We start from the raw sequence: 24,684 nt of genomic DNA on the forward strand, positions 1-24,684 counted from the left end.
TAAAGAGCCTCTTGATCAAAGTGAAAGAGGAAAGTGAAAAAGTTGGCTTAAAGCTCAACATTCAGAAAACTAAGATCATGGCATCCAGTCCCATCACCTTTTGGCAGATAGATGGGGAAACAGTGGAAACAGTGACTGACTTTATTTTTCTGGGCTCCAAAATCACTGCAGATGGTGACTGCAGCCATGAAATTAAAAGATGCTTACTCCTTGGAAGGAAAGTTATGACCAACCTAGACAGCATACTAAAAAGCAGAGACATTACTTTGTCAACAAAGGTCCATCTGGTCAAGGCTATGGTTTTCCCAGTGGTCATGTATGAATGTGAGAGTTGGACTATAAAGAAAGCTGAGCGCTGAAGAATTGATGCTTTTGAACTGTGGTGTTGGAGAAGACTCTTGAGAGTCCCTTTGACTGCAAGGAGATTCAACCAGTCCATCCTAAAGGAGATCAGTTCTGGATGTTCATTGGAAGGACTGATGTTGAAGCTGAAACTCCAATACTTTGGCCTCCTGAAATGAAGAGCTGACTCATCGGAAAAGACCCTGATGCTGGGAAAGATTGCGGACAGGAGGAGAAGGGACGACAGAGGATAAGATGGTTGGATGGCAGCACGGACTCATTGGACATGGGTTTGGGTGGACTCCGGGAGTTGGTGAAGGACAGGGAGGCCTGGCGTGCTGCGGTTCATGGGGTCGCAATGAGTCGGACACGACTAAGGGACTGAACTGAACTTATCAAAGAGATATACAGATAGCAAAATAAGAAGGCAACTAAAAATTTGTTGAACAATATTAGCTTTTAGGAAATGCAAATTAAAGCAATATGAAGCCACTACATGTCTACTGAAATGGCTAAAATGAAAAAGATTGATATTATTATGTATTGGAGGGGGTTATGGCAAAGCTGGAACTCTCATAACTTTTGTTGGGTTTGATGTTACAACCACTTGGGAAAACATTTGAATCTTTCTTTTTTGGTTCTCTTTTCTTTTTTTTTTTCATTTATTTTTATTAGTTGGAGGCTAATTACTTTGCAATATTGTAGTGGTTTTTGACATACATTGACATGAATCAGCCATGGATTTACATGTGTTCCCCATCCTGAACCCCCCTTCCACTTCCCTCCCCATCCCATCCCTCTGGTTTTAAATTAAACACAGAGATTTCCCTTGTGGGCCAGTGGTTGATAATCCATCTTCCAATACAAGGGCCATGGGTTCAGTCCCTGATCAGGAAACTAAGACCCCACATGCTGTGAAGCAACTAAGCCTGAACACCACAAGCACGGAGCCCATGCAGTCTAGAGCCCGCGTGCCGCAGAAAGACAAGGCTGTGCAGCAGCTAAAGAAGCCCGCGTGCTGCCACCAGAAGAGCCCGCATGCCATGGCAAAGGCCCAGTGCCACCAAAAATAAAATAAAATAAATTAAAAAAAATTATAAAAACAGAAAAAAGAAAATTTTTAAAAATTAAAAAATAAAAATGCACATGTCATATGATCTAGTCATTTTATCCCTAAGTATGTAACCTATAAGAAAGGAAAGCTTAAGTCCATACAGAGGTTATACTTCAGTGTTCCTGGCAGCTCTATTTGTAATATCCAAAACTAGCGACTATGTAAATGTCCACCAACAGGTGAAGGTTCAACTGTGGCATATCCATACAGTGGGATATGCCAGGATATAGAAAGGAATGATTTCTTGACATTTTGCCATCTATGTTGACATTTGTCAACATGGATGAATCTGAAAATAATTATGTTGAATGAAAATTTAAAAAGCAGACCAAAACAGGGATGCATTCTGTCCAGTCCCATCTATGCAAGTTCATAGATTACACAATCACAATCTAGTATATAATGACAGATCATGAATTTCTTGGCAAGAGTAGGGTGGAGTGAGGAGAGCAGAAAGCAGGCAAAGTCGCAGGAGGAAAATTTGGGTGATGGAGCTTTATATTCATTATCTTGATTATGGTGATGATTTCATGGGTATACCAGATGTCAAAACTTACCAAACGGTTCCTTTAAATATGTACAGGTTACCTTTCAACTGTCTTCATCCTATTCCTCCTTCTAAGATAAAGAAATACTAAAGATGTCATATACAACATGGTAAATATAATTAACACTGCTGTATATTATATATGCAAGTTAGAGTAAATCCTGAGTTCTCATCACAGGGATATTTTTTGTTCCATTTCTTTAATTGTATATCTATATGAGATGATGGATATTCACTAAATTTATTGTGATAATCACTTCAAGATGTATATAAGTCAGATCATTCTGCTATATCCATTAAACTTACACAGTGCTGCATGTCAGTTGTATCTCAAAAAAAAAAAAAACTGGAAGAAAAAAATATGGGTGGTTTATGGTATGTCAATTGTACTTCAATTAGACTGCTGAAGAAATTCAAAATAAAATAAGAGATAGGTTTTGATTAATTGATGACAAAGATGGGGGCTTCATAATGGATATCTGGAGAAACATGCTATTCAGGTAAATCCATATTTGTTGATTCAATCCATATGATATTTATATAATTATCATTAAGCATGTAACAATAGCCTGATGCTAAAAAAAATTCATTGATCTGAACCACAGAGTGAATGCATTTATTGTCCATAAATTAAACATCTTGTGGGGGCAAAAAGACATCCAGAAAGCTTTTAAGGTGAGATACAAGGATAACCAGAGCCATGGATGCTCATTTTAAGTGTAAGTAGATTTGACACATTGAAGACTTGCAAAAAAATGATAAATTCACTCTTTGAAGAGACATCAAATACCTGTTCCAGATACTCCTCTGCATTGAGCAAGGGCTGAACCCTGCCTTGCTCTCTCTGAATGGTCCATTATTCACGAGATAGACACAGGGAAACATGCATAATGAAAGGGCTATGAAGATCCACCTTTGTTGACGAAGGTCCATATAGTCAAAGCGATGGTTTATCCAGTAGTCATGTATGGATGTGAGAGTTGGATCATAAAGAAGGCTGAGGACCAAAGAATTGATCCTTTCAAAGTGTGGTACTGGAGAAGACTCTTGAGAGCCCCGTGGACAGCAAGGAGATCAAACCAGTCCTTCCTAAAGGAAATCAGTGTTGAATTTTCATTGGAAGGACTGATGCTGAAGATGAAGCTCCAATAATTTGGCCACCTGATGTGAACAGCTGACTCATTGGAAAAGATTGATGCTGGGTAAGGTTGAGAGCAGGAGGAGAAGGGGATGACAGAGGATGAGACAGTTGAATGGCATCACAGACTTGATGCACATGAGTTTGAGCAAATTCTGGGAGATAGTGAAGGACAGGAAAGCCTGGTGTGTTTCAGTCCATAGGGTCACAAAGAGTCTGACATGACTTAGTGACAGAACAGCAATAATCACACCATTTGCCCACTCCACTGGTTTTTCCAGGATCTCCAAGGTTTGGCTCTGGTCACCACTGCATCTCACTTCCTGGTCCTTCTCTAGCAATTCTAACCTAAGCATGAATAATTCCCCTTTATTTTGGTTTATTGTATACAATTTTGGGGGTTTTGAGAAGGAACTTTACTAAAGGATGCAGAGAAAAATAGAATAAGCCAAACAGGAAAATGTGTGAATAAAAAGAAATGATGAAATAACAGAGCAAAAAGTTTTTTCTTATTATAATCAGACTGGCTACTGTACTTTAATGGGCACTCAGGGCTCAACTCCTTCATTCAGTTGCACTGAATCCCAAAGCATGGTCCAGCTTTTTAAACTCCAGACACAAGGCCAGTTTCTATTGGTGGTGACCCTGAGTCTGGGATGACCTCTTGAGATGTGAGCCCTGCGTCATCTCTATGAGCCCGAGGCTGAGGATGCTTCCTTTTAGAGCTCTCCAAAGGGCCTCCGAGAATTTTAGTGCATGTGTGCTAAGTCACTTCAGTTGTGTCTGACTCTTTGCAACCCCACGCCTATAGCCTCCCAGGCTCCTCTGTCCATGGGATTCTCTAGGCAAGAATACTGGAGTGGGTTGTTGTGCCCTCCTCCAGAGGATTTTCCTGACCCAGGGATTGAAGCCAAGTCTTTTTCATCTCCTGCATTGGCAGGTGGGCTCTTTACCACTAGCTCCATCTAGGAAGCCCCCTAGAATTCTAGATACTTCTCTATTCCACCCTAGCTCTCCAAGGCAGAAATCACGTCTGTCTTGTCTGCAACTCTGTTCCCAGCACACCGCACAGCTTTCAGCATCAGTAGGTTTAAGTATCTGTTAAATGAAAGCGTATTCTCTAGCCTACAGCTACCTTCACTGACCCAGTAAGTCTGCCTGTTCACTTCTCTTGTAGTTATTAACAATTCTGGGTGCAAGAATGTCTGGCCTGACCTGTTTGTTACATTTTTTGAAACCCACTTTCAAAAATTGGTCAGAAATCTGTTTTGGATCCCAGTTCTATCATGTTGGGACCTGGTGACCGAGGTCAATTTACCTGCTATTTGTTGTTGTTCAGTTACTCAGTCCTGTCCGACTCTTGGCAACCCATGGACTGCAGCATGCCAGGCTTCCTTGTCCGTCATCATTTCCTGGAGATTGGTCAGAATCATGCCCATTGGGTTGGCGATGCCATCCAACCATCTCATCCTCTGTCATCCCCTTCTCCTCCTGCCTCAATCTTTCCTAGCATCAGGGTCTTTTCTAATGAGTCAGCTGTTCTCATCAGGGGGCCAAAGTATTGGAGCTTCAGCTTCAGCGTCAGTCCTTCCAATGAATATTCAGGACTGATTTTCTATAGGATGGACTGGTTTGCTCCTTGTTGTCCAATGGACCCTCAAGAGTCTTCTTCAACACCACAGTTTAAAAGCATCAATTCTTAGGTGCTCAGCTTTCTTTATGGCCCAGGATCATCCATACATGACTACTGGAAAAACCATAGCTTTGACTATATGGACCTGCTATTTAGAACCCCATTTTTCTCATTGATAGAGCAGGTATGAAAATCATCATCTGGACCATGTGGGGGATAGCTATAATAAACTGTCTTCAGAATGGGCTGCAGTAGTTTAATCTGTGACGGACACATGCATGTTGGGAGTTGGGGGACGGGAGGCCTACTCCCTACGTGTCTCTATCGTCTGTTCCAGGCACAGACCCTTCCTCCGGGAGAGCACTCTGGGCCTCTGTACCTGTCCTCTGTCTGCTTTGATTAGAGAGCTTGAGAGAAAGAGCAGAGGCCACGTGGATCCTTACTTTCCTCTTGTTTCCCTCTGTCTCTAGCCAGCCTGCCTGTAGGAAGGACATACTTTCAACTCTTCCTCTCCGTGCGTCTACAGGTGAAGGTCTGATTTTCAGAGCTCTCTGAGGCTGGGAGGATAATCAATATCAAGTGTGTGTAAGTCGCTCAGTTGTGTCCAACTCTGTGACCCCATGGACTGACTGTAGCCCATGAGACTCCTCTGTCCATGGGATTCTCCAGGCAAGAAACTGGAGTGGGTTGCCACTCCCTTCTCCAGGGAATCTTCCTGACTCGGGGATCAGACTGTATCTCCTGCATTGCAGACAGATTCTTTACTGTCTGAGACACCAGGGAAGCCCCAATCAACATTAAGGGTAGAGTTATATCAAGCCAACTGGTCTGACCCAGTTAAAATACAGTCTCCATCCTGGTCTTTATTGGTAATAACATCACTGCTCTGATACATCTGTCTGATAGGGCTTCCCCAGTGGCTCAGCTGTAAAGACTCTGCCTGCTATGCTGGAGACACGGGACACATAGATTTGATCTCAGGGTGACCCATCTCAGGGTTCAACCACTGTCCTCTCTCTCATTCCAACATTACCCCTCCTTTCTCCTGCTCTCACCACATTGCAGACCTTGAGTTTAAGCTTCTCTTTAAATCTCCCCCAAGGAACCTTCCCTTTCTCTTGGCAACTGGAGATTGACTCTCTGGGTAAAGTGCACAGTGTTGATGTGTATGAAGGACATTCTGGAGAAATACATTTTGCAGAAGATGAGTGAAGGCTTAGAGAAGAAACGCTGGCTCTGGCAAAAGACAGGAACCCTGGAGGCTGTGCCACCCCCTCTGTGAGTGATGGACCTGTTCAGTCTGAGTTACTGCCACATGCCAGATTATCATTTTGAATTGTTCAATATGGCTGCAGGAGGAGCAGGCAAGAACTCACCGCAGCCATTTTAATCATCATCGGGGTTCGATTTTGACACGGGGTGCTTGCTGGCAGATAGATACCAAGAGACAGTTTTTTGCACCTGGGTGTCAGAAGTCCACAAAGTTTAGTAAAATTAGTCATGTCTTGAGCCTGTTTGAGACCTTGTCAATTGAGAGACCAAGGAGAAGCAGAGGAAGAAGGTCTCCAGGTCTGAAAGAGTCCCCGTTTAGGTCCCCAGACCTGGTAACCAGTTAATGGAAAGCTGGTTAGATGCTAGATTTACAAGTCTAGATTTATGCTAGACTCACTTTGCCAGTGGAAAAACACATTCAGAGGCAGGATGTTGTGGAAATAAGACCATTAAGGGGTCAGAAGACTGGTTTGAAATCCTGGATTAGCTCCTAAAAAGCTGATTGACCCAAAGTAAGTTACCAGACATCCCTGAATCTAGATTTCCATATGTATGAAATGAAAGAAAATTGTACCTGCTTTCTCTTAACCCATAGTGGCATTATGAGAATCAAAAGGAAGAGTGCACTTCAGATGACTTTATAAGCTATGATACCATTTAACAAACACGAGACACTGCTGGCCTCTGGCAGTTTCTTACTTCCCTTCCCTCATCCTCCTGTCTCTTCAGCCTTTACTTCCTAAATCCTTCCTGCAGCAACTTAAGTTCTCCCAGCACGCCTTATAGAGAAGTCCTCTATACTCTGCTCATATCCTCTGTGCCCAAATTCAAATAGTTCTATTCTGTTAATTTCCCCAGGGGCTATAGTGTCTTCAGTCATCCAAAGTAGAGATTGTCTCAGGGTATGGCAGTAATAACATAATAGTCATCATTGGAGGAAATGGATCTCTAGCATGGGCATTTCAGGCAGGCAGCCTGAAAGGTCGTTACTTCTCAAGGCCTCTAAGCCTGCAGGTCAGGTTAGCTGAGAGGGAACAGATGGATGCAGAGCCGACAAAGCTCACCTGTGCTGAAGCCTGTCTCCCAACACTGGCCTGCTATGGAGATCCAAGGGAGTTGCCATGTGCATTATGCATTTTGATCCAGGAGCATAGTCTTAGAGCAGCCTTCTAAATATTGCATTCAGGTTTGGTCTGCTTTTGAACTTGCTAGTATTTCTTCGTACCTGGAATGTCAAATTGAAGGCTCAGAGCACAGTGCTAAAGCCCAAACTGCAGCTTCTTTTACATGCCCCAAGCGGAAGTGCCTACAACAAAAACTAGTCAAATCCTATAGTTAACTGGTGCATCATTCATACGTTAGTAGGTGCTGTGGATCGATCAGAACAGACAGGCTCTGGGGAAGCTCAGCCTGGACAGGAAAAAATGGCTTGGAATGCAAGAGAAACCCTCAAAGACAAGCAAGAATTCCATCTTTTATTAATCTCTTTATTCATTGATTGATTGAATCATTCATCCCTCACCAAAATATGTTATGGTTTTCAGTGTTCTAGGCACATCCTAGCTGGGGGGAATCCAACATGTTTTCAAAGAAGAGGATGAAATACTTGAATAAGCCTGAAAGGAACAAAAATATCTCAGTAGGGAGAGATGGGGAAGATAACACACACAAAGCAGCTATAAGATCACCACTAGTAAAGGCTAAGGAAATTGATGGAGTGGTGAGTTAGTTGTAGGGAAGAAGTGAGGGATGGGACCAGAACTGTGGATAGAGTCAGAATTCAATAGACCAGATATAGTGCATCAAGGAATCTAGACATCATGCTGAAGGCAATGAGAATCCACATGTTGTTTTTTTTTTAAAACAAGAGACGTACCCCGGAGAGGGGCCTCCCAGGTGGTGCTTGTGGTCAAGAACTCATCTGCCAGTGCAGGTAGACTTAAGAGAAGTGGTTTCCATCTCTGTGTCGGGAAGATCCCCTGGAGGAGGGCACGGCAACCCACTCCAGTATTCTTGCCTGGGAAATTCCATGGTTGGAGGAGCCTGGTGGGCTACAGTCCACGTAGAGTCAGACATGACTTAGCAACTAAACCATACCCTGGTGAAGGAAACGGTAACCCATTCCAGTGTTCTTGCCTGGAAAATCCCGTGGACAGATGAGCCTGGCAGGCTATAGTCCATGGGGTCGCAAAGAGTTGGATCCAACTTAGTGACTAAGCAACAACAAAATGACTTGACAGTACTTTTGACATTAGGAAGCCCACCCTAGCCATAGCATCAGAGAAATAGTAAAGGTGGTAGAGATGAGGATGAGAATGAATACAGGGAGAATAGTTAAGAGATAACTGTCATAGACATAACAAGGGACCAAAATGGGCAATGATAGTGGGAGTGAAAACAATGGAATAAAATCAGGAGAAGCTCTGGAGGTAAGATTACTGTCAGATTAACCTGGCAGCAACTTGGGTTTGGGACTTGAGGTAGAAAAGGGGGACCAGCTTGAGTAACTGGAAGGATGGAAGTGAGAAAAAGCACACAGGAGCAGGAGCAGGTGATGGGAAAGAAGAAGGACTCCATTATGGCATTGGTGAGCTTGATGCTTAATCCTATGAGATAAGGGAAGCTACCAGAGTAGGCAGTTGGATAGACAAGCTTGGATCCCAGAAGGGCAGCAAGGCTTCAGGATATATGTTTGCATCAAACATACAGTTGGATGACGCTCAAGTTTTCTGTCAACAACTGAAAACTCCAAGGTGTGGGGAAAAGAGAAGGACCAATTTCTTCCTTCTTTCTTTTCCTTTTCCTATTTGGCTTTTTCCTTCTTCATGCCAGTGTCTCCTTACTCTGATCAACCATGCCCATGCTGCTCACCCAACTCCATCTATCTCCCTATCTTGGTGGAGTAAAAGATGAGAGGGAATGTGTTGGTTCAGTGGCCACGAAGTTAGGAAGAAACCCTAAGGTAGGGGAGAAGGAGAAAGATGATTCCTTACAGAAAACTGGCTGTGACTGAATGCAGAATCCAATCAATTAGTACCTATTTCAGATGACTTATATCATGGTTCCATGTGGGATTATGGACTGTAGATCTCTTGACTTCTTATTGTTGTTCCCAGTTCAACAACTTTCTGCTCCCTCTAAAAATCATGTGTTTCCCACCCCTGGGTCCAGAGACTGACATGCCCCGCCCACCTCTGCACTTTGTTAATGGCATCTGTCTCATGGCACTTGCTCCTTCTCCCTGTCACTTACATAAGTCTTATCTTCTTTGGGAGTTCAGCCAAAGCCCCAACTTCTCTATGCCACCATACCCAGTTATTACAGCCCACTTATTTGCTCACCCTTCTTTATTGGATGAACAGCGCACACATTTGAGGACTTAATTAGATACCTCCTGAATCATTTCTTAATTATTTCAGTAAATTGCAGTCTCCTTGCTGGAGAGCATGGGTTTCCCTGGTGGTTCAAATGATAAAGAATCTGTCCTCAATGCAGGAGACCTGGGTTTGATTCCTAGATCTGGAAGATCCTCTGGAGAAGGGAATGGCTACCCACTCCAGTATTCTTGCTTGGAGAATCCTATGCAGAGAGGAGCCTGGCGGACTACAGTCCATGGGGTTGAGAAGAGTCGGACACGGCTGAGTGACTAATGCTTTCACTTTCGGGAGAGCATGGTCCTAACCAGAGTTGAGAGCTGTAAAAGCTCTGAGAAACCATTGGCGATTGTTCTTGAGCGTCCACAGTTCTCTTCTTGCGTCTGCACCACCAGGTCTGTCCTTCTATGGGGTTAATCTAGGTAACTAGTAGAAAGAAGGATGACAAATCTTAGAAAGCTCAACATTGTTTTCATTAGAAAAGACAAAGTGCTATTTGAGACAGACAAAGAAGAAAAAATAACTCCAGAAATGTGGAGAAAGGGATGAGAGAACCAGAAAAGCCTGGGCTGACTTTGGTCAGAGCTTTAGGAAATTTGGGAAAACACGTCTGGTGAGTGACTGCTGTCCTGTGATGAGAAGGACTGGGGTGAAGAATGGGTCGAAATGACTTGGATATTTTTGCTTGTCATAAAATGCAAAGTGTTGGGGGATCTTAAACTATATAAACTGTTTTCTTTCTTTCCTTGTTATTACAAAGGAAATCAGTTTTAATTCTACTGCAATTAATAAAATATGAAAGAAGTTGCAAGTATCTGTGTGTCAAGAATATCTTAAAATCTTACTGCCTTTGAGAACAGTGAACACCCCCCGGCAAATTTTAGGAAAAACATATCAATAAAACTTCTGATGAACATGGATTGTGTGCCTGCCTTGCTTATGCTATGTGCTGTGGGCAATTTCAAAAAACAAATCACTAAAGTATTATTTAAATTATTGGTTAAAAATTGGGGACATTTAAAAATATACAAAAGTACAAGGAAGAAGGTGACAGTCACCCATATGCCAACCCCTAAAGGTAATGCCTTAACATTTTCCCAAATTAAAATACATGCATACAGATGGTCAGCTGGCACATGACAAGATGATCAATATCACTAATCATCAGGGAAATGAAAATCAAAACCACAGTGAGATATCACCTCACACCTATGGGAATGGCTATTATCAAAAATAACAAATAACAAGAGTTGGTGAGGAAGTGGGGAAAAAAGAACTCTCCTGCACTGTTGGTGGGAAGTTAAACTGGTACAACCACTATGGAAAACAGTATAGACATTCCTCAAAAAATTAAAAATAGAACTACCATATGATCCAGCTCTTCTACTCCTGAGTATTTAACCAAAGAAAACAAAAAGGCTAATTAAAAAAGATATGTGCACCCCTATATTCACTGTGGGGCTTCTCTGGTAGCTCAGTCAGTAAAGAATCTGCCTGCAGTGCAGGAGACCCAGGTTCAATCCCTGGGTCGGGAAGATTCTCTGAAGAAGGAAATGGCAAACTACTCCAATATCTTTGCCTGGAGAATCCCATGGACAGAGGAGCCTGGTGGGCTGCAGTCCATGGGGTCTCAAAGAATCGGGCACGACTGAGAGACTAACACACACATACTCACTGCAGCACTATTTACAAAAGCTAAGAAAATACCCTGAGTGCTCATCAAGAGATGAACGGATATAGTATATATGCAATGGGATATTAGCCATAAAAATGGAATAAAATCTTATCATTGCAACAACATAGATGGACTTAGAGCTTATCATGTTTAGTGAAACATGACAGAGAAAGACAGACGCTGTGTGACTTCATTTAAATGTGGAATCTAAAAAACAAAGCAAATGAGCAGACGTAACAAAGCAGAAACAGAGTCATAGCCACAGAGGACAAAGAGGTGATTGCTAGAGGGGTAGGGGATGGGAGGGTTAGAGAAATAGGGGAGGGAGATTAAGAGATACAAACTTCCGATTGCAAAATAAGTGTCACGAGTATGAAGTGAACAGTGTGGAGAACACCGTCAATAATCATGTAATATCTTTGTATGGTGACAGCTGGTAACTAGACTCATCATGGTAATCAGTTGCTATGTATAGAAATATCAGATTAACATAGTGTTGTAGGTCAATTATACTTCAAAAAACAAGCAAACAAACCAGCAAACTCATAGACACAGAGATTAGATTTATAGTTACTGAAGGCTGGGAGGGGAGGTGGGGTGGAGATAGGGACAGCTGAATGTAGCCAGTCAAAATGTACAAAGTTCCAGTTATAAGATACATAAGAACTAGGGATGTAGTGTACAACATGAATAAAGTAATTAACATTGCTGTCTATGTTCTGTGGGCTTCTCTTGTAGCTCAGCTGGTAAAGAATCTGCTTGCAATGCGGGAGACCTGGGTTCAATCCCTGGGTTGGGAAGATTCCCTGGAGAAGGAAAAGGCTACCCACTCCAGTACTCTGGCCTGGAGAATTCCATGGACTGTATAGTCCATGGGGTCACAAAGAGTAGGACACGGCTGAGTGACTTTCACCTCACCTCACCTCTATGTTCTGTATGGAGGTTGTTAAGATAGCAAATCTAAAGAGTTATCTTCAAGAAGAAAAAAGTATTTCTTTTCTATTTCTTTAATTTTGTACCTACATGAGATGATGACTGTTATTAAACTTATTGTGGTAATAATTTCATGATGTATGTAAGTCAAATCATTGTGCTTCACGTCTTAAATGTATGCAGTGCACTATGTAAATTATATCTCAATAAAACTGAAGGAAAAGAACATTTAGCTATTGGCCTTGAATTTTTTTAAAGGAAGAATCTCTTTTTATAAAAAAGAATGAACTATTTAACTTTTTAAAACAAATAGAAGAAAATACAAAGATGACAGTAAAACATCACTACAAATCATACCATCCAGAAATGATCATTATTGTAACTAGGTGAACATCATTCTGAACATGTTTTCCTGCAAATATACAGTTGAAAGGGGAGATATTAAGGATATTAGGGAAACAGTTTCATAAGAGATCCTATTTTTAAATAAATGTAATTAATTTAATATTACTTGAAGAAAAAGAATCTGATGTTAAATTATAAGAATCTCTGGACTTAAAATACCTCTGTCACCACAGGTGAGAGCTTTTCCTAAAAGATTCCTTTTTACTTTAAAATGGGAGATGTAAAAGCAGTAAGAGGTGAGAGTTATGATTTTTAGGTGACATTTGCCCTCTGTCTCTCTTTTTAAAATTTAATTAAATTTTTTGTCCTTAATATTCACAATGATTAGGTAACTTTTCTACAGCAGTAATTTGGTCCCCCACTTTCCAATGGATTTATCGGTTACAAGTCAGGTTTCTGCACCAGCTTATTTCTTTTCATTAGGGCTTCAGTCTCACATTCCATGCCATTTTGTGCTTTTATTGTCTCATTCACAAGTTCTTGTTTTGTTGACGATATCTTATTAGGTTATTCTATAACAGAGGTTGGTAAATGTGTTATGGATGTAGCAAGACAATAAATATATTGGGTTTTGCAGGCCGTAGTTTAACTACCTAACTTTGCATTTAGCATGAAGGCAGCCTCAGAGAATGCATCATTGAAAGGGTATGACTGTGTGCTAATAAAACTTTACTTACAAAAGCAGATGATGGGCCAGTTATGTGTCTGGTGTCTGCTAGCCAGGGCTTCCCTGGGATAGTCTACCCAGTCCAGTATTCTTGGACTTCGTTGGTGGCTCAGCTGGTAAAGAATCTGCCTGCAATGTGGGAGACTGGGGTTTGAATTCTATGGACTGCAATGTGAGAAACCTGGAGAATTCCATGGAATGTATATCTATGGGGTCACAGAGAGTCAGAGATGACTGAGTGACATTTTACTTTCATTTTTCAATGTGGGCAAAGGGAAGACAAGTTAAATATTAGTTGTTCAGTCATGTCTGACTCTTTGTGACCCCATGGGCTGTAGCCCACCATGCTCCTTTGTCCATAGGATTCTCCAGGAAAGAATACTGGAGTGGGAAGCCATTCTTTTCTCCAGGGAATCTTCCCAACCCAGGGATCAAACCTAGGCCTTCTGCATTGCAGTTAGTTTCTCTACTGTCTGACCCAAGGGGAGGTAGGTCTCTTTTAAACAGTAATTTTGTTGCATAGTAGGAGAGAAATTCTTGCAGTTTCCAGTGGTGATCTTAACTTAAAAATCTTTTCAATGTTTTTCTGTTCTCTTGGGACATTAATCTTGTGCTTCTATATATGTTATGGTGCTGAGACTGGCCACAAGGCAGACCAACTTTACCTGGGTTACATGTCGATGGGAAGACTTTGGCTCAGAGAAGTGAATCATCTTGCCTAAGGACACATGAACTACTAGTCTTAGAAATGAAACTAAAAATAGGGGAATTTCTGGATATCTAGTGGTTAGGGCTTTGGACTTTCACTGCCATGCCTGGGTTCAATCACTAACCAGGGAACTGAGATCCTCCAAGCCTCACAGTGCAGTTGACAGCAACAACAAAGACAGAGGCTTGAACAGAGAGCTTTACATTTTCTTTCTAAAGTTTTTATTGAGGTAAAGTTCATAAAATAAAGCATTCTGCATTTTGAAGTGAAAAATTCAGCGGCCTTTAGTGCATTCATACGCTGCACAATCACCACCTCCATCTACCTCTAAAGCATGTTATCTCCCCAAAAGGAAGCTATGTATTCACGGAGCAGTCACTTCTCAGTCTCCTCCAACTCCAGCCTCGACAACCAGCAATTTGCTTTCAGTTTCTGTGGATTTACCTGGTCTAGATATTTCATACAAATGGAATCACACTATATAATCTTTAGGGTCTGACTTCTTTTATTAAGCATCCCATTTTGACATTCATCCATGCTGTAGCATGTATCAATACTTCATTCCTCTGTATAGCTGAAAAATAGTTCACTCTTTGATTGTAACAGTTTATCCATTCAACCACTAATGGGCTTTAGGGATGCTTCCACCTTTTAGCTATTATTGCTGATATGAATATGCATGTAGATGTATTTATGTGAGTCTCTATTTTCAGTTCTTTCAGGTATATCCTAGGTGTGGATTTGTTGAATTACATAATTATAATTCTATTTTTAACTTGAAGAATTGCCAAACTTTCCCCTAGAAGCTGCCATTTTATATTCCTACCAACAAAGTATATGGGTTCCAATATCTCCTGATCCTTGTCAACACTTACTATTTTCCACTTTCTTGTGAACACTAAATTTTGACTTTCAGTGTTCTCATCATAGGAGGTCACAGAATTTCTTACATTTTCATTTGTTTTCTTTTTCTAATTTTGGGACTTCCCTGGTGGCTCAGCAGTAAAGACTCTGCCTGCCAACGCAGAGACATAAGAGAGATGGGTTCAATCCGTGGGTTGGGAATATTCCCTGGAGAAGGAAATGGCAACCCACTGCAGTATTCTTACCTGGGAAATCCCACAGAAGGAGGGGCCCAGTGGGCTACAGTCCACGGGGTCACAAAGAGTCTGACACAACTGAGTGACTAAACAACAATGGTGACTAATGGTGTCATTAAATACTTTATTGGTGTATTTTCTCCTGAAGTCTGAATTCCCATGGAATGTTCATTGATCCTAATGACAACATTTTGAAATATTGTTCAAGCAAAGTGAACTGTGATTTATTTTAATGCTTGAGAAGCACAGTAGAGAAAACAGCTGAACCTCTTTGTGGCTCTCCTGCTAGGAGCATGAGGAAGGCCTGAGTGCCCATCTGCTAGGGTTGCTGTTGAGGTATTCACTTCCTTGGGTAAGATTTTGGAAGCAAATTCTTGCTAACACCCTTTAGCAAGAATGTTAGCTCACTAACATCCTTTCCAACTACATTTTTAAAATTAGAATCTGAATATTTATGGACGTCTTTCTGAGAATGTACAAAACCCTGAGAGCATTATAATGCATGGTTTAAAAAATGCACTTTGTTATCTTGCCACATTAGAGTAGCATGGGAACTGGTGTCCAAATATCCAACCTAGTTGGGATGTTGCAAGTCAAAATGCCAAGGATCACTACTCTGTGCAGAGTTAGCACAATGGAGAGGGTAAGTGACTCTCCCAACTTGACTCCCCAGATCTGCAGCAGCCTTCCAGAGGACCTCTGGACTTTGGCAGCTGTCAGCTGGCCCATCTTCTTAAAATTTGCAACCTTGTAAATTTGCCAGCAAAACTGAACAGGCACATGTTGCCCGATCCTGACTTTACCACCGGCAAGGAGAGGCAAAAATCCCTTTACATCTGTGCCCGCAGCGCTTTTGCACTTGGACCCTTTCTGAAAGTCACTATTGGCTTTTTGAAAGAAAATATCTTTTCTCCATGGTCTTCTCCATCTTTAATAAACATGTCATCCCATGCACCTAGTGAAGATATTTTAGAAAAGAACCTTCTTCTTTGAGGTTGACATTACCCCCGGGAAAAGGGGTCTCCTTAGAGGGTGTGACTATAGAAAAACTCCAGTGTAAAATGAGGCTGGCACCTACCTCTCCCAATGAACAATGCTGCAAATCAGGCAGGTATTTTGCAGTATATACATATGGAATGAGGTTTATTTATGAGTGGGAAGAAACCTATAAAGAAGAGTTATTAAGTCCAGGAGGAACTGATTTATGTAATAGTAAAATTCAGACTATAGTTCAGCCAGAGGAATGACAGTCTCTGACAGGTGTCCATGAATAAATTCACCTTCTTCTAAAGCATTCCCTTCTCTTTGCTAGCCACTGGCCAAATTCTTTAGTTGACTTGAGGACTTTTCCCTTCCTGCCCTTCTCCTCATTTTCCTCTTCTTCATGATCTTTATAGCTACAGGAGGGAAGAGGAAGAGGGTCACCTGACCAGCACGTTTGAGAAAGCCTTGGGTTTTTCATCACTGCATGCAGATTTTCAGAGCCTGAAAAGCAAGCTTTTTCTCTTCAGGAATAGTGGAGTCTGGCTAGGAGATCTGAGGAAGCCCAGGGTAGGTGTCAGCACAGACACTTGGCTTCTGTCAGTAAACACATGGGATCAGAGCATCCCCAGGGCTGCCGGGCATAGAGTCCTGCCTTTTAAGACTTTGTGGGTAAGAACTGTTTAATGAGATCCTAGCCTCCAGTGGCCATTGCCTCTAAAAAAGTTCAGCATACTCAGATCTTTGGCCAAGGGTTCTCTGTACCTGAGGGTGTAACGGTGGCTGTGTGTCCTTTGTGGATGCAGGTGACTGGGGCTCCTTTGGACACCAGACCTCATCTGCATTCAGGTGGGACATGATGTCCTTCTGGCATCCACTGCAGAGGTTTGTGTCTGCATGTGTAATTGTTCAGAAAGCACAGACTGGCTTCTGTTAAATGAAGTTGGGATGCTGAATGCATAAATATAGCAAGGAGTCATCTGTAGACCATCTCTATCTATCTATCTATCTATCTATCTATCTATTTATCTATCTATCTATCTATCTCTATCCATGCATTTATCTACCTTTATACCAGTACCCATTTGTCTTTCTATTTTTCTATTAACTTGCATAGAAATACACAGAGTCCATGCCCAAAATCTCATTACAAAATCTGATCAAATGGAAACATTATGATGAACTACTTTTTCTCTTTTCTTAAAACAGCCTCAAGTAGAAATGTTCATGAATAAAAGCAGGGATGACTATCATACCTATAGACACCCTTTGAGGGTTTTCAGCTTAATGTGATATCAGCCATCTAAAGCCACCCATCAGCAATCCCAAAGTAAGAGGTTAAAAACACTTTCCTCCCATTATGCACTTGTGTCTCCAAGGATTTCGAGGGCAAGGATGAGAAGTGGCCTCCAGGACCCTGAGTTTCTCGACTCAGTACTTTTAGTCACCTGTCAAACAAAGCCCATACTTTCCACCCTGCTTTCTGATGTCTGGGGAGAGGAGTATGGATCCCAGGAGCCTGTCTTGGCCATATTAGGGTACCTGTAAGATTCAACCATCCTACAGTCTCTTTTTCTCAATCCTAGGAATCTAGAAAACAAATCACTACGAACACTGGTACTGGTACCACCCAAAAGTGGAGAAAGAGGAGCCTCATTGTGTCCTCAGCTATAAGCTGGGCATTGGAGCAGAAACGTTTGTGGTTTCATGTGAGACATTCTTGCCTGAGGAGAGAGCAAGGGAGGGCCAGCTCCCCTGCATCAAACCCCATGGACGGAGCCTCAGAATTCCACCCAGCTTCCAGTGCCACCTAGCTAGTCGGTCTCCTCTTTCCCACACATGAAGTGGAGTAATATCAAGTGAAATACACCTGATCTCTTTAGAACACTAGATAACTCTTTGCCTCTCTAAATCTGAACCACATTTGGATCAGCCTGAGTTGTCATTCTCCCATAAATCCCTTGCTGGTCTCCAGGGCAAAACTGAACTCTTCTGTTCTTCAGTGTCTATATCACTCGTTATCTATTCTAGAACATATCATATATATTTTGTCTTTTTCTGTTGAAATCTCATGTGTTTAAGTCTTAATACTCCAGCAAAGTTGAGAGCAGACCCTTTGCTGTATATATGCTTGTCTTAGCGCTTCCCTGGTGACTCAGATGGTAAAGAAATTCCCTGCAATTCAGGAGGCACAGGTTCAATCTTTGGGTCAGGAAGATACCCTGGAGAAGGGACTGACACTCCAGTATTCTTGCCTGGAGAATCCCACGGACAGAGGAGGCTGCTGGGCTACAGTCCAAGGGGTCACAAAGAGTCAGACACGACTGAGTGACTGATACACACACATCTTATCTTAGAGTCCCCCAGGGATCCTAACTCAGAGCTGAGTGTGCAATCAGTGAGAACTCCAGAAACACATTCTGGCCATGGTGGATCCTCTTCCTGTTTCAGATTGTAAACTGTCTGAAATTTATCAACCTGCACCTGTCATTCTCATGAAGGCCCTGACTTTGTGGTATAAGTCTCCCCACAAAGATGGGATCAGCACAAATGTGTTTGCCCTGACACAGACGCAACCCAGCAAAGGTCAGTGCCTCGCTCACAGCAGAGTCCTGTGCAGATGGACTTTCTCATGTCTCTTGCAAAGAGTGACTGGGAATCTAATTCTCTCATTTGTGACCCATTGCTTCTGAAGACACCATAGGATGGGGATGAAGAGCAGAAGTATCGTGTGGGATTTTTTAAGGGTTGAGACTACTCAGGACTTATAAATTCTGCTTATGCTTCTTCTTCAGAAGAGTTTCACAGCTATCCATCTAATAATATACACAAGGTTGGGAAAGGTCATCTTTCTATGTACCCAAGAGATGGGAACCATGTGAAAAGCCTGTAGCATCAGTTTTGCCATGGCCCCTGAGACAGGCTTTTGCTCTGGTGATATCAAAGAGGCCAGTGGGGCTGGAGAGTCAAGAACGAGGGAGTTTCCAGACCTGGTTGGAGGGCTTGGGATTGGATTCTAAGTGGCTGAAAGCCCCTGGAAGCTTTTGAGCAGAGACGTGACCTGATCAGACTTAGATTTTGAAAAAGACTCAGATGCTGTTTCCTTTGGCCCTTCCCAGCCTCTCTGGCTCTGACTGGCCCATGGAGGGCCGCTGCCCATTCACCCTACAGTCCTTGCCCTCTCATTCTTCTGACATTGCAGTGCGTGGCCCACCAGCTACCAAAATGATGCTCTGTGCCTAGGTCAATCCCTGCAAAATCAGTGACTCAGTATTTTTTCCATCTCATTTTTTGTTTGTTGCATTTTTTTTTTTCAATCAGGGCTCATCCATCCCTTCAAAGATTCAGTGTCCTTGAACAGTTTTGGATGACTTCCTTCAGAAAGGTAAGATGTGATAAATTCATCCGCACTCTATTACCAGAGACAACACATTTCACCTGCTAGATAGATAGAGGGTAGGATGGTGTGTGTGTGTATGTTTTTTTTTTTGTGGTTGTGCACACGCATGTGCATGCTAAGTCACTTCAGTCACATCCAACTCTTCGTGATCCTATGGACTATAGCCTGCCAGGCTCCTCTGTCCATGAGATTCTGCAGGCAAGAATACTGGAGTGGGTTGCCATTTTCAGATTTTACCAGTGGATGCTTGGAGAGGGCAGAAAAGAGGGAAATTTATCTTATCAGGAGCTCCAAGCAGCATCAGTGGTATTGCAGTTACACCTTCTGGTCCAGTGACCCTAAGGGGAGCTGAGGATGCTTGACATAAGCTTTTCAGTTCCAGGAAGGTGGACCACGAACAGACCTCCCCATCAGCCCCAACAAGAGTGCTTCTGTGCCCGACGCCACTGCTCTCCACTAGCATCACTCGATAACCCAGGGGCCTGGCAATCTCTCCCCTTCAGCACTGGCAGGAGCAACATTCTTCAGAGGTGAAAGTACAGTTTAATTTCTAGGTTCACCCAGGCGTGGACTGGGCTGCATAGGAGGCCGATAATGAAATATTGGTGGTGCATATTCGATAATGTGCCAGGCGTACCCGACACACAGCTCAGGGTGAATGAACACCTTCCTCTGGGGGGTCTGCACCTTTTCTGCCCAGAGCGGGCGGTGCTCAGAAAAGCCAGGACTTTGTTTCTGTGTGTTCTTCATATCCACTTCATAGTCCCTCCTCTAAGCAGGAGACCTACACTCCTTCCCTGGCCCCCTCCCCTGAACAAAGGTGGACGGAGGAGAAGAAGAGAAAGAAAGAAAAAACACTACTTCTCTCCTGACTTGCTCTGCTCTAAACTGAGATCCGATAGAGAATGGTATTTCTCTCACTGCAGTTTCCCAGTGACAATGGGGTCAAAGAAAGCATTTTTCAAAAAGAGCTTCTTTTCTCAATTTATGGCAGAGCATCCAGTAGCAAGCAGCAAAATGAAATAGGTCTCTGTTATCTCTCCCCCAAAAAGAGACAGCCCATACAAGGGAAGGAGATAATTCCCATCTGGCTTTTATACTCTTCATAAAATGCATTGTGCAGGCATGTAAAATATATGGAACTGGGCAGACTTATGAGGCGGGGAAAGGCACACACTCTGACTCTTCATGCTTTTGGAGGCTGGAGGACAGCAAAGCAGAAAGCATTCTTTCTCCTCCCTTTTTTTTTATTCTGAGAATAAGGACAACAACAACTGAGAAGTCCCCCCAGTGTAGCCTCTTTGTTGATGGTTCCCATGGCAGATGACAGCATAGAGGTTAAAGTTATAATAATAACAATAGTAGAAATGATATTTTAAAGCTTGCTTTTTTCACTTTGCCCATCTGTGACTCAGCTTTCAACTTGCTGGAACACAGGTTACAATTTCTTGAGTTCTTAGGGGATGGGGTAACTTTAGAGTTTTATGGTGTTTGGTCAGTCCAACCATATATCTGCTCACAATATTCAGCTCAAGTCATATATGCCAGTCTGCACATAATGTCCTTCCAGTCTGAGTCCTCCAGGAGCTGACAGATGCTTTGGCTGGAAGGTGACCTCATGAACATTTATGCCGTGTTCCAGGAGGGAGAATGCGGTGGCGTGTTGCAGGTACCTGGCTCCATGTTAAATGGATGCCCTTTCTTTAGAGTGTCTTGCATCATGTCTCTCCTCATCTTTTTGGTCCAAGTTGTTAAAGAAACTTAAATGGAGACACATGCCAAATTGTCCCTGAGCTTTAGCTGAGAAGCAGCTTGTGGACTAAGCACTGGAGGAACAAGAGAATCTGTTCTCAGAAGAAAAGATAATTTGGAATTTGGGACTGAAATACGGTCCATTGCAAAATTAGAGCCTGGCTATGAGGATGTATGGGTTTGTGAGTCAATGGAATAGTGAGTGGAGAAAATAAAGGCGAGATAATCCTCTCTTCTTTTCTCCCTCTTTGTTTTCTGCTTCTTTCTATCCTCCACTAAGACTCTGAGAAATTCATATGCACAGAATACTATGCTAAGGTTTCAAGGCAGCATAGTCGAAGCCTCCTAGGATTCAGTGTTCATTAATTCTCTAGACCAGTAGATCCCAAAGGTATGGGACTTTTAACAGTACAGATGTACATGCCCTACCCCAGACCAACAGAATCAGAACATAAAAGGGGCAGAGTCAAGAACTCTGTGCTTTAAAGTTGCAAGGACACTCTCATGAGCAGCCAGAGAGGACCCCTGCTTTCCTCCTAGGAAGGAATCAAGTGGCTGGATCCAATATTACAAAAGGATGCAGGATCTGGGGTCTCACAGAGCTTGGTTCCACTCTATCACTATAATTTGCTGCTTGTGAGCTTTCTCAGACCTTAGGCTTTTTACCTCTAAAATGAAAGTTATGGGGAATTCCCCAGTGGTCCAGTGGTCCAGTGGTTAAGACTCCATGCCAAAGGCCTGGTTTTCAATTCCTGGTTGAGGAATTATGATCTCACAAGCTGCACAAGGCAGACCAAAAAAAATAATAATAAAATAAAGAGTCCATTGCAATTTTCTCTAAAAAGTAAAATGTAGGTTTTGGTAGCACAATGTACAGGGTTTTGGTGGGACTAAACATGGTGATGTAGACGAACATGCTTTCCAATCCATAAAGGACTGTGCAATATGACCCCCTTACATTTGCCTTCTCAGAGTCCTCCTTCATCTTTTTTCCCTCAAGCTGTCCCACCCCTTGTACTTCATCGGTTCTAGTCCTGCCACTGCTCCATATCTCCCCTCTCCTTTATTCTCTGTGTCCCCACCCATCCCTTCCCTAGCTATACACACGCTTAAACATTTCATCTTTAAACTCTCTTTTTTTTCGGTAGTGCTGTTCTCTTAAGCTACAGTTTTATCTCCTTCCTTTCATTCTTCAACAGACTTTTGAAAATACAGGATACACTCTGTTCCCATTTTCTCTCTACACTTTTACACCACTCATTAATGGTTAAAACATTATGTCCACACCCTTGCTGCTCAATGAAAACTGTGCCTCCAAAGCTAACAAATGGCGGCCAATTCTTTTTTACCACCTAGTTTCAAATATCGCCTCTATACGGATGTCCTCAGCTCAGTTTTATCTTGAGCTCCAGTTCTTCATTAATATTAATAACTGCTCACTGTGTATACCTCTCCTGTTAGCTATGGAAGAACCTCAAATCAGCATGCCTAGTTGGGAATGTCATGCCCCTTTGCATATCAGTTAGGATGGCCTTGGCTGTAGATAGTGGAAACCCGAGCTAAAAACAAGTTAAATGATAATCAAATTTTATTGTCTTACATGTTGGTAAGTGTGGGAACATGATAGTTCTAGGACTGTTTGATTCTGTGGCATCAACAGATCAGGTTCTTTTCATTTGTTCATTTTTCCATCTTCAGTGTATTGGCTTGGTTTTTTGAACTGGTTCCCCTTTGGGTCCACAGATAGCCGCAGCAGTTTCAGATGATGTATGAGTATGCAAAATAAAAAGGCAGGAAAAGGGACTGTTTCTAATAGAACATCTCTTTTAAAGAACCATAAAAATCCATTCCAGTGGACCTTCAGAATAACTCATGTCTCATTGAGTAGGATCACATTATATGCTCTGTCTAAGCCACTTGTGGGAAAGAGAGATGGGAAGACTGTGGTTCCCTGCGCTTTGCCTAAATCACACGGAAGCTCTATAACATTAGTGAGAATGAAATGGAAAAGAAGGATAGCTGTTGGATGGTCAAGCAACAGTGTTGCTCATTATTACCGCATCCTTAAACAATAACTCCTAATTTACTCATATGCATTATTGGTACCCATACAACCCCACTCCAACCCATGCCTGCTTAGCATCTTTCTCCCTCTATTTCAACCATGCCATACTACTCCCATTCCCTAATCTCAACCCACATTGTTATTCCTCTGGGCTCCTTTTCTTAAGTTGTTCTATAAACCTAGAATCTGGTTACTGGTTATCTGCTGACATTTTATTAGAGACCTGAGCTGGGTGCTGGGGAGGAGAGCATACTGGTTTTCTCAACCTGATTTGTATCTAGTTATCCTTCTAGCATGGCTCCATTGCAGTTCTTACTGTGCTCTGTGTTTCTTTGTTTTCTTTCTTTTTTTGTATTTTCACTACCCTCTATATGGCCAGGACTCAGCACAGAGTTAGCACATCATAGGTTTCAACAAGCTTATGTTGGATCAAGAATTAAGTAAGCAGGGTGAGTTATAAGTTGTTGTTGTCTAGTTACTAAGTCATGTCCAACTTTTTTGTGACCCCAGGGACTTTAGCCCGCCAGGGTCCTCTGTCCACGTGATTTCCAAAGTAAGAAATCAGGACTGATTTGCCATTTCCTCCTCCAGGGGATCTTCCTGACCCAGGGATCGAACTTGTGTCTCCTGCATTGGCAGGTGAATTCTTTACCACTGAGTCACCTGGGAAGCCCATGAATTATAGGTAGCTGTACCTAACAAGGTAATGCCTCCTCTGTTCCAGTTAATCTTCTCCATCTTTCAGTACATGCACAAAATTCTTCACTGATGCTTCAAATGTTGTTCAGACCACATGGGCCCAGGGAAGATGCCAAGGTATTCCAATGACTGTCTCAGGAACAAGATAGTATTTGGACCAGATGGTGTTTGGAAGGAAGCTTATAAAAGAAAGATAGGGCAGAAGACGTTGTGTCTGACTCTTGGCGACCCCATAGACTGCAGCACTCCAGGCTTCTCTACCCTTCACAATCTCCCTGAGCTTGGTCAAACTCATGTCCATTGAGTCGGTGATGCCATCCAAGCATCTCATCCTCTGTCATCCCCTTCTCTTCCTGCCTTCAATCTTTCCTAACATCAGGGTCTTTTCCAATGAGTCGGCTCTTCTTATCAGGTGGCCAAAGTATTGGCGCTTCAGCTTCAGCATCAGTCCTTCCAATGCATATTCAGGGTTGGCCTAAGCAAGGCTATTTCCACACTGCCCCAAAGGAAACACCAATATTCTCTGAAGTCAGAATCCTTGAGATAATCCTACCAAATGCTGCAGTCAGTTGATGTACCCCATGGAATATTTTACCAATAAGGAAACTTATGAGAATAAATGAGCTTTTTTCTCTCCCCTAAGCAGCATTCATAATACAATGGTGATACTTGAGGGGAGGCGCTGCCTTGATGTGGGGCTGGATGCTGTCCAAGTTCCTGGGAAAGGCGGCCGTCTGTGTACACACATATCTATGTGGCTCATTGCCACCTGGAGGCTGAGCCCCTGACCGGAATATGAGCATTGTATTCCAGACAGGGCTGCACTAGAATGTAAAGCGGCAAAGGAGGTTACTCAATAAGCCAGCAGGAACACTGGT

Source organism: Cervus elaphus, chromosome 16 (genome assembly GCF_910594005.1).
Source record: "Cervus elaphus chromosome 16, mCerEla1.1, whole genome shotgun sequence".
NCBI classification, from domain to species: Eukaryota; Metazoa; Chordata; class Mammalia; order Artiodactyla; family Cervidae; genus Cervus; species Cervus elaphus.